This window comes from Micropterus dolomieu, linkage group LG03, assembly GCF_021292245.1.
Source record: "Micropterus dolomieu isolate WLL.071019.BEF.003 ecotype Adirondacks linkage group LG03, ASM2129224v1, whole genome shotgun sequence".
NCBI lineage: Eukaryota > Metazoa > Chordata > Actinopteri > Centrarchiformes > Centrarchidae > Micropterus > Micropterus dolomieu.
The window spans coordinates 6,638,388-6,649,056 of NC_060152.1; the positions used below are offsets into that span (position 1 = coordinate 6,638,388).

Sequence of the window (10,669 nt, forward strand, 5' to 3'; positions counted from 1 at the left end):
GCTCTCCTCTAGTTCCAGGCTCGGGATGGTGAGGCCCCCTCCTCCCAACCTGCTGATTAAATCAACCCTATGCAGGGCAAAGCGCGATAACAGATACAAAGTAGGCCGCCTTCACTCGCTGTCACAGGAAGAGGAAGTGCCTTGGTGTACCTTCACCTGTGCCTGGTGCCTCGCTGGTGCTGCCGCTACAACCCGCTGCACAGCTGGAGACGAGACAGCAAGCGTGTCAGATCAGAGAGCAGCGAAGCTCACGTGTTGCGTTTCCTGCTACTGTGACTGTGTCAAGTGACCATCTGAGGCCTCAGAACAAAAGAGACAGAGATGGCTCATTTCTGCCTTAACTGACATTGCTAAACACTCTTTGAAAGAATTAGACTTATTCTGTTTATTGCACTGAAAACTGCCTTTTATACATTTACCTTTAATTATTCTTTAGTCAAACAGCACCTCAAAAGAACAAAGTAACATTGAAACACCATAAATGTGTGGATAATTTCATTCTGATTAAGAAAGAAAAAGGTCAGCTAAGTTGTTGCAAGATGTCTCACATGTGGCTCAATAATTAAACTAAATCAATTTGGAAAATTAGCAGCTAAAGTAGTGGAAAGAAAAACAGGTTGGGATTATTATATATATTTCCCTACATTTAAGATGCCAATGAGCAAATCCCACAAACATCAGAGATCTGGGATGGCGAGTCCTTCTCTATAAATTCTATAAATGTCTGGTCTCTTTTCATGGATTACTGTCATTTGCCATCCGCTATTGTGAGTGCCTGCCAGGCTGGCTTGCCATTTCTGGGCCTGTGTTTCCAACCTTGATATATTTGCCAAATGAATATTTGAAGCTGTAATTAAATTTATCCCACCTCTACACCTTCTGTAAGACGGCCACCTTGCACATTTCTCACATGCCATATTTCAGCTATTTTTTTGTGCGAAAAAACACAGCTTGTTGCCATTTTTTAATGATTTGGAATGAGGATATATTTACTGGAATAAATCTGATTTCAGGACATTCATAATGGTCCTGCTTACGTATTCAGACATAAATAGACATTGTGTGACGAGAAGAGTGTTCAGAGCTGTCACTGGCTTCATAAACAAACTTCATAAAATGTCTGTAAATATGATAAAAAAAAATTAGGTGATGGAATTATAGCAGAATTTTATGCATTACGCGAAAATCAGGTGCTGCTCCTGACAAACAAGTTACTATTTCCAGACAGCCAAGAGAAGGCGCTTAAAATCAGCATAAATGTGTCCACATGCAATACTCTTCTCATTAACATATCAACATGTCTGCTGTGGAGTTATGTTTTCTTCTCACATTTTAAAGGTAAATCGAAAAAGTTTATTGTTTATTTTTATAACAGAGGGTACAAGTGAGCTTTAGACTGGAGGAAAGGTAATGATTTATTAACTGACTACATGTAAGAGGATGCTTAAACTCTTTTTCATCTTGAGACATGAGGCCTTCGCGCATGCCAGAAACAAACAAAACATTAATTCCTGATAGGGAAAAATATAGCTTCTGTATTTTTTGTCTTTTGGGAAACACTTTTTAACCTCATGGAAACTCAGATTCATGAACAAACACTAAATATATAAAATATTAAATTTACATAGTGTTACATGATTTTTTCTAATTCATCATGTCAGACTGTGTGTTAAAAGTAACAAGGATTGTTGTAAATAATGAATTAAAAGATCTCTCCTTTCAAAACTAGACTAAACTTTTGCTTTCATTGTGGACATTTTTTATTTTATGTCTCAGTTTGGAGTGAAAGTCTCCACACACTCACAGTCATCTTGTCATTCCTCTGTCTCTCCATCAGATGATCGTATGACTGACGTGTCCCATCGTCGCCCTCCCTCTGAATCCTGTTAGTTACACTTTAAAGGAGCCCACTCCTCATAATTAAAATCTCCAAGCCTCCCAATAATTACCACAGGTTCCCCTGCACTTTTGAATTGCACTTGTGGTGACATAATTCATTAGTGTTTGTCCAAAGAAATGATTTAGAGTCTTTAAAGTGCTCCTCCATGCAGAATAGCTATTAAAGCAGCCATATGCACATATGCTTGGAGCGTTAAATGGTTTGTTGAAGTCAGTCAGGGTACAAGCGATGATAAACATAAATTATGACTAATACACTGCACCAGTGGCTTTTTAGAAAATAAAAAATTACTGACACAGGGAAACCACTTTGGATTCACCGCTGCAGCGTCGCAGCACCCCTCATCTGTGTGCTGAAGCGAGGATGTAGGAAGCACAACACAAATGGCTCGGGCATCACCTTGAATATTCAGATGGGTAAGCTAATCGTTTATGCCTGGATACACCATTGTGATTACCTGGCTCCTTTGGCATCACTTCTGAGCTCTCTCAAGGCAATGCAGAGTGCCTTTTGTTTTCATTTGGTTCCATTAAAAAGTTTAGACCACAATGAGACTTTATCACTGAAGTTCATGCAGTAAATTATACCAATAAATGTTATTTCTTTTGCTTTAACAACCTGTGATTACTGTGCAACGTGCAAACCTGTCTCCACTTTTTGTGACAGACACCCTCAATGAGGAATGTGTCTCAAATGACAAAAGAGAAAGATGATTTTACCACCTAGCAGCTGGTGCAAATGAGCAGAATTTCAATTTCAACTTTTACACCAGCGCTGTCAACAAAGTGTGTTACTATAGTGTGGTACTATGCCTCTTTGATTTCTTTTCTTCATAAGACTTAAAACATAAAATAACATCATATTCAAAATCTAAACATCTTCATCTTATGATTTTTGTTGACATATTTGTAGCTCTGGTATGCTCATTGTATGCTCACTTTGAGAAAGTATACTAACAAAAATAACAACAAAAATACATTTAACTAAAATAACATATCCTTAACAGTAGGTAATTCAGACTCCAATGTTGACCAGGGCTGAAACAACCAGTGGATTAGTTGATTGACAGAAAATTAATAATAATCAGCTATTATTTTGCTGATCAAATAATTATATCAGTCATTTTTTAAACAAAAATGTGAAATAATCTTGGGTTCCAGTTTCACAAATGTAAGAATTTGCTGCTTTTCTTTGTCATATATGGTAGTTAACTGATTATTCTGGTTTCAAGTTTTGCTCAGAAAAAGCAAGCGATTTGAAGACATCATCTAAGGCTCTAGAAAATGATAATGGGCATTTATAAGTATTTTCTTATATCTTAGACACAACAATGAGTCGATTAATCAAGACAATAATCAGCAGATTAACTGGTGATGTAAATTATGCTGATGGAGTCTAACTTTTGCTTGTTGATCTATAGTTTTTCCTTCCTGTTTTGCAGCACTTGCACCTTTCATAAATTCAACAACAAAATCCTTATGTTGACCTGTCCTGCTGCCCCAGCATTCACACCTGCACTATGAAAGCCTCCAGTTCATAGCGAACATAGCCCGATGTATTACCATACACCCTGCATTCATCACTTTGTTTCCCCTTTGTGTTTCTCCTTTTTTAAGGGAACTGCAGGAATTATTAGCGGCTTAGCACCGAGAGGCCCCTAAGTAGCTCTCGGGGTGTAAGCCTCTCTCCCAAGTCAAGGCCAACAGCACTCACAGCCCCCGGCCCATTCAGTGATAATGTACATGTCAGCAGGGACATGCAATGATCCCTCACTTGTCCATGCTAAATGATCATTTTCTTTTTTGCACTCAGTCTTTCATTGAAGTAAATCCACTCCCCTAAAAAATCTCCCAGAAAATATTAACACACTGTCGAACAATAGTCCTCAGAAAGCATGAATCAGCAGATGATTCCCAATTCCATGCACACAACAGGGGATTGTATTGAGGCTATGTGTGTGTGTGTGTGTGTGTGTGTGTGTATGTGTGTGTGTAAGGGTGGGTGGAGGGGAGCCTCTGATAGCACCGACGCTCTCATCCAACAAAATTCCAAAACCCCCAGCATCAGTACAGAGCTTATGATCTGTGGGAAAGCTGAGGCGAGTTGCGGAGCGGCAGAGCACCTCGCCCGAGTCTCCAGACGGCCTGATTTGGGAACGCCGTGAAATCCGTGGCACCTCTCCTGGCTTCCTGGCTGAACGGCTGCCATATCTTGTGATGGACTGAGGCAGGAGAGAGCGAAGCAGCCAGGGATGAATACGGCTTAATCTTTACCCAGGCCACATGTGTGTGCATGATAACATGGTTGCTTTCTTCCTGTGCAGGGTTATTCTCTTCCAGCTGCCAGGTTAGCTGCCTCGCACAGCCGTGTTTCGCTGCGATATTTGCCCGCTGTAAAAAGAACTATTGCACCTAAGGTGGGGGCTAATGCATGTTTTTGGAATTGGCGGTAATTCCTGACACATTTCGAGAGACAGATAGGGTGTCTTTTAGCAAATGACAATATATGTAAAGACACCTAGCTCCCCCCACCTCCCTTTTAGTTCCTAATATTTCATTTGTGAGAAGCTTCCTTACACTGGGGATAGAGGTTATTTTTATAATTAAATGACGGCGTTGTGATCAAAAGCAGCTAGACATGCAGCAAAATAGCTAAACACACATTTAAAGTCGGGCTGTCGGTCTGTAGACATAAGGAAAATGCTATTTTGCGACACAGCATCACATCAGGTTCCTAAACAGAATAAATATAGATCTAAATGTGTCTGTGCTAAGTGGCCGCTAATGTTTCCAATTTTGATTGCGGAATTTACAGACAACATTAAAGCAGCTTTATCCCCCATTCTTTGACATTCATCATGTCTGAATTTATGTATATGTGTGTGTATGTGTGTGTGCTACATGCAGGTGCTCTTTACTCCATACATTTTCCCATCATCTACATAAGCTTTAATGCAATCACTCCAGCAGCTTGCTGTAAATTTCCCTCCTTTCTCTCCTTCTTGTATAAACTTTCTCCCCCTCTGCTCATCTGCCCGGCTACACAAAGCCCATTTATTATGATTGCATTACCATAAATGATTTTATAACATCTGCTTGTCAATAATTATCGTACAAATTCCTGTGCCCTCTGACCTGTGCTCTGAATGAACCCCAGGTGTACGGCATCGTCTTGGCTAATGAGTAGCGCCACACCAGCACATTGTCCCCACGTCAGTGCACACAGCGCCCCAGCCACTTCAATTAGAGCCTGGCACACACCTTAATATTAGCCAAGAATTGAGGAATTGTGTGCTAATTGAAAACATAGCATTCAAGAAGAGAATGTAAGCAAATGGTGAGGATATGTGATCTAATATCCTGACTGATGCACAAAAGGTTGTTTGTTCTTTGCAAGGAGAACATGGAGTGAATAAGCTGCAGACTTTTGATGCTGTTTGAAAATATTATTCAGAACGTACAGGTTTTAATTTACCTTTATATATATATTTGTCTAATTGCTTCTACTTTTGGGCTCACCAGAAACAACGATGTGGACGAGGGCAAGTGGAACAAATTTGGACAATTTTTTAAGGTCTAGCATCATGAATTTGCTGAAGCAGAGTTTCAGGGGTACAAGAATACCTAAGCAAAATGTCCATTGATGAAGGCCTAGGATGCAGCTGAAAGCTCTAAAAGAAATCTAGTAAGTGGACTCTGTTTGCGTAACTACTATTAGTGGCGGAAAATTACTATTGAACACATGTGCTTGATTTGGATTCATTCATATCTTGCCTTATGTCATAAGTCCAGCTTTTTTTCCTGCTTATAAATTCAAATTAGGGAGGGTAAACCAAAGTGTGGACCAAATGGCTGCTTTTTTAACACATTGATGCCCCTTTAAGTAATGCAAAGTTTTGGGACTTTGCCAACATAGTTAAGTAATATTTGTATATTAAAAAATAGTCAAACATTGTGTATGCATAAAATAAAAAGTAAATGTAACAAATGATATCTCAGACCGAACAAATTGGCCTCAAACATAATGATATAACATAACTATCTAATAGCAAAATTAAAATAGTACAATCACTGTGATTCCACGTGCTCACATTATAAACCATTATTTAAATGCTCACAGACATTGAAGTGCATCAATCTATTAAACAAGTCTTTTTCTCCCTGAACAGCAGTGTAGTTGCTCTAAAGCAGACACAACTGCAGTGTCAGATGCAGTCCTAATTGAAAAGTTAATTAACTTTTGGAAGTCATCAGCTGTCATTCCTGCGAATCAGACTCCAGTCAGGCCCCTGGGACCAACTGCATATCAGTCTTAATGGCTGGGGACCCACTGCTTGGCTACGTGGGAACATTTGGTCATGGAAAGTACCATTTATAGAGTATTGTTTAATTAAAGTCAAATTAAGAGAACTGTATGCAGAATTTAATTTCTGGTATGAATTATTGTAGAAAACAGAGTGCAACTCAGATAATCAAACTTTTCATTATCTTCTCCTCCCTCCTGAGGTGCCGCTGCTGACTCCCAACACATAAATGAGAGGAAGCTACCCACAATGTATTGCAGATCTACAAGTCTTCTCTCATACATCAACTTCCTTCTGTCAAACATTTTTGTTTTTAACCAACAAAAGCTTCAATTCCATTTCTCAAAAGTTTTGCTATTTGTGTGATAGTTAAAATTCCACATATATTATAAGGGCCACCATGAAAATGGTGTGTCAGAAACAGTTTGTTAACCAGTGATGTCTCCATGATAATAAAATATGCCCAGATAAACCAATACAGTCTTCAATAAAGCATGAATTCTTAAATGTGAACTACCTGTTTTGTACAAAAATGAACAACATTTTTGGAATGTGACTACATTTTTGAAAGTTGAGGACATTTTCAAAAAGTGAGGACATTTTTGAAAAGTAAGAGGATTTTTGAAGAGTGAGGACGTTTTCAAAAAGCAGGCACATCTCTGAAAGTGAGAGGATTTTTGGAAAGTGAGGAGATTTTCGAAAAGGGAGGACATTTTCAAAAATCTGGGGCATTTTCAAAAAGTGAGCAAATTTTTGAAAGTGAGAGCATTTTTGAAGAGTGAGGAACTTACATAAGATTCAGTCATACTGCTGTCTACATACTGCATTTTAGAGGTTTAGTGGAGACAAATCCTCTCGTGTTGATTCTGGGGGTCAGCACAGGTTTAATTGATTCTCCTTCTCCCTCCGTCTCTTATTAGGGCCACAGCGCCTCTCCATGGGAACTGCTAATTGGGCCTCCCCAGTGGCCACTTGGAGAAGCAGGCAGACGTGGCCCAGTAGACACTTCTGTCTGTCCACAGGGACGACAGCAGATAAGAAATTCAGGCCGACAGTCTCCCTCCTTCACCATCTGGACACCAGATTTACTGATGAACTGACTGAGATCAGAGAGACTCAACATGGTAGAAGATAACACTTCTGTATGTTCAGACTGATACTCTTAAAAAGTGAGGACATGTTGGAAAAGTGAATATATTTTTTGAAAGATATTTTGTTGAAAGACATCTTTTATAAAGTGAGACCGTTTTTAAAATGTGCAGACATTTTCAAAAAGTGGGAACACTATTGGAAAGTGAGGACAGTCTTGACGGTCAAAGGGCTATCTGAGGGTGAAGTTTAGGTTAAAGTTTGAGTCTAGGGAATGCATCATGTCAGTGAAGGTCCTCCCAAGTCAAGAAGTACAAATGTCTGAGTGTGTATGTGTGTGAGACAGAGAACAATAGAGACAGAGAGAAAGTGTGGTGTCGATGGGATGATTTAAAGGTCACATGTGCTGTGGGATGTAGATGTGTGACAGTGAGGTTTCATTAGTTAGGAGTGATAGTTGTGGGGTCACACGTATGCGTGTGTGTGTTTGAGCATTTAGGTGTGTATGAGTGTTTTTCATTTGTAGAAAGTGTGTGTACCTGTACCAGGTTAGTGCACGCTTGTTTGCAAATGTGGCGAATAAAGATGCCTGCGAGTGTCTGCAAGTGTATTTGTCATCTGTGTGTGCTTTGCCTGCCCATGTGTGATAGGACATTTGCGTGTGTCTATGTGTTCGTGTAACTGACCTTGATGTTTGTTACTCAGAAGTGAAGCTGAGCAGATAGGCAGCAGGCTTTTACCTCTGTTGTTTTTCTTTTCTCGCTTCCCTTCAACCACAAAGAAACAGAAGAAGATGTTCCGTTTATTCCCTATCAAACTGAAGTTAACTCAGTCTGTGCATCCTGTCTGTGCTCGATATAAAACCAGCATGTTTCCTCGAATATGACATTTAAATCTTTTTTTAGGTAAACTTTTGAAAGAGAGCTGAAAGTCAGTGCAGGTTTTTTTTTCTTTATTCCGGTCAAACGGATTTTATTTTCACACTTAAACCTGAGCAACAATGCAACGCTGAGAAAAGAAAGAAAATAGTTTCATATGCACATGTTGTGATATTCTCACGGTGCTGAAAGGCTGAGAATGCATGATTTTTACTGTAACTTGAATAATATCAAAACACTCACACCATTGTGACTCAACAAGTACCCGTGGCTAAAACTTGGTCTTTCAGTCTCTTTGTTGTGGCACGTGTTTTTAATGAAATGTCCCAAATTTACCTGAAGTGCTTGTCACCACTTTTTCAGTTTCATTTTTTCATCAAACGGAAAGCAACAGAGAAAAAAAGGTTTTCCACTGTCTTCAAATCTGTATCTTCAAAACAACTTAAATAATACAAACAAACCTGCAAATTTTTGTGGTTTAACTATTAACATGAACACTGAGAGAGCAAAAGGAAATTGTCTTTAAAGATATCGAGCAAGGAAACATCCTGTGCAGAGAAAAAAAATCATATCAAAACTCACCAGTCATAATGGTTGTAAAACCACAGCAAAGTTACAACTGTGCACGAAGAGTGGAATTGAAAATGAATCAGGCGTGAAGTTTCTCAGCATGAGTACAGAGAAATCACAGTGGATTCCAGAGAGAGCCCGGGAGTCAGGATTAGCGTTTGAAGGCTAAATGGTGTTATCGGTTCTGATTAAGGAGCATGTACGTGGTACTCGCTCCACCTCTGAGACAGCCATGGATGTCAATAGGGCTAATTGGCTCATTAGAACAGGTATTTAACTGTGCTATAATCATTCTGTGTCATCACTTAAGCCCTGGTGGAGCACAAGGGGTTCTGGCTATTGAATACCCCCCTAACCTCTGAAATAATTTGAGATACGAGACTGAGAGGCTTGTCTGACAGGAAGAGTGCAGGGCGGCTCACGATATCTTCTGCTTTGTGGGTTTTGTTTTCCTTTTTTTAAGGGGAAGTTTACTTTCCCAGCAAATATATAAAATGAATAATCTACCCTTTAATACTTGGGCTAGTTTTCATATCACTGTGGATAATGCACTAAACACAAAACATTAAGTCCAGATATTTAGCAGGATCTACTGCAGCCCTGTGACTTTTTGCAGTGAGCGGTAAAAGTATTTCAGTGAATCTCCAAAGCCAGGAACAGAGCTGAGAACAAGACCAGACACCCCACATACAACAATGGATTTTCCCCCAAAGACACCAGTGTTTTAAATTTGCCAGTCATAAAAGAGCACATTTTGAAAGACTAAGTAATTACAGCAGGCGGCACTGAACGACAGGTGCAATGTGATAAGAGATCACAACAGACAAATCTTCTTCTTGCAACTGACTTTTAGATGGACATTTATAAACAAGCAGATAACGATTGATAATCCATCCAATCAGTTTGCATGAAAAAGGCAAAAAGGAAAAGAAAGAAGTAAAGAGAGATGGACAGCAGGGACTACAGAGTCTGGAGATCTGTGTGTCTAAAACCAGAGTGTCCTCAGTATCAGTTCTGATCACGTGGCACGTCCTTAAAGTATTCCTTGAAATCTGTAGTCTGCAAGTAATATAATGGCATGTCATAATCACTGTGGGAGAAAATATTTTAGATGTAAAAAATGACATCATATTTTGGAATTTGAGTTACAGATGAGTTGAATCGGTTATAAAATGATTATTGTATCTTCTGTCTCCCCAGTTGATACAGATATGTAGGATGGTTGGTGTAAAAGTGAAAACAGGGCTTTCATATTATTCCTTTGTAAACAAATCTCTTTTGGAATTAGTTCCTGTGACATAACAATTGTTCATAAGGCATTATTATTATGTTGCGAATCAATGCTGTTGCAATGTTGATGTTCTGTTTCTCTTAGGGTCTGTTCGGGTCAACAGCACTTTGGGTCAAATTTTCCTTAGGTTTACTTTTAATCATAAAAATGTATTTATGCTCATGAGGTTTGAGTAGGTTTTCAAAAGGTCTGTTTGGGAATGGGTCCAAAGACACACTCCCAACAACATGCATACAGGTGAAACTTGAAAAATTAGCATATCGTGCAAAAGTTCATTTATTTCAGTAATTCAACTTAAAAGGTGAAATTAATATATTATATAGACTCATTACATGCCAAGTGAGATATTTCAAGCCTTTATTTGATATAATTTAGATGATTATGACTTACAGCTTATGAAAACCCCAAATTCAAAATCTTAGAAAATTAGAATATTGTGAAAAGGTTCAGTATTGTAGGCTCAAAGTGTCAAACTCTAATCAGCTAATTAATCCACCTGACCTGACAGTTGTGCAGAAAACCAGCATTGACACCCTCCACAAGGAGGGAAAGCCTCAAAAGGTAATTGCAAAAGAAGTTGGATGTTCTCAAAGTGCTGTATCAAGGCACATTAATAGAAAGTTAAGTGGAAGGGAAAA

At 39.0% G+C, this 10,669-nt stretch overlaps 1 long non-coding RNA gene across 1 annotated transcript; it reads left to right on the forward strand.

Moving 5' to 3' along the window:
• Positions 1-5,150: 5,150 nt before the first annotated feature.
• Positions 5,151-6,643, forward strand: LOC123967796. Its single transcript, XR_006824348.1, has 3 exons — positions 5,151-5,236; positions 5,422-5,584; positions 6,069-6,643. It is a non-coding gene; the product is annotated as an uncharacterized LOC123967796 (long non-coding RNA).
• Positions 6,644-10,669: the final 4,026 nt, after the last annotated feature.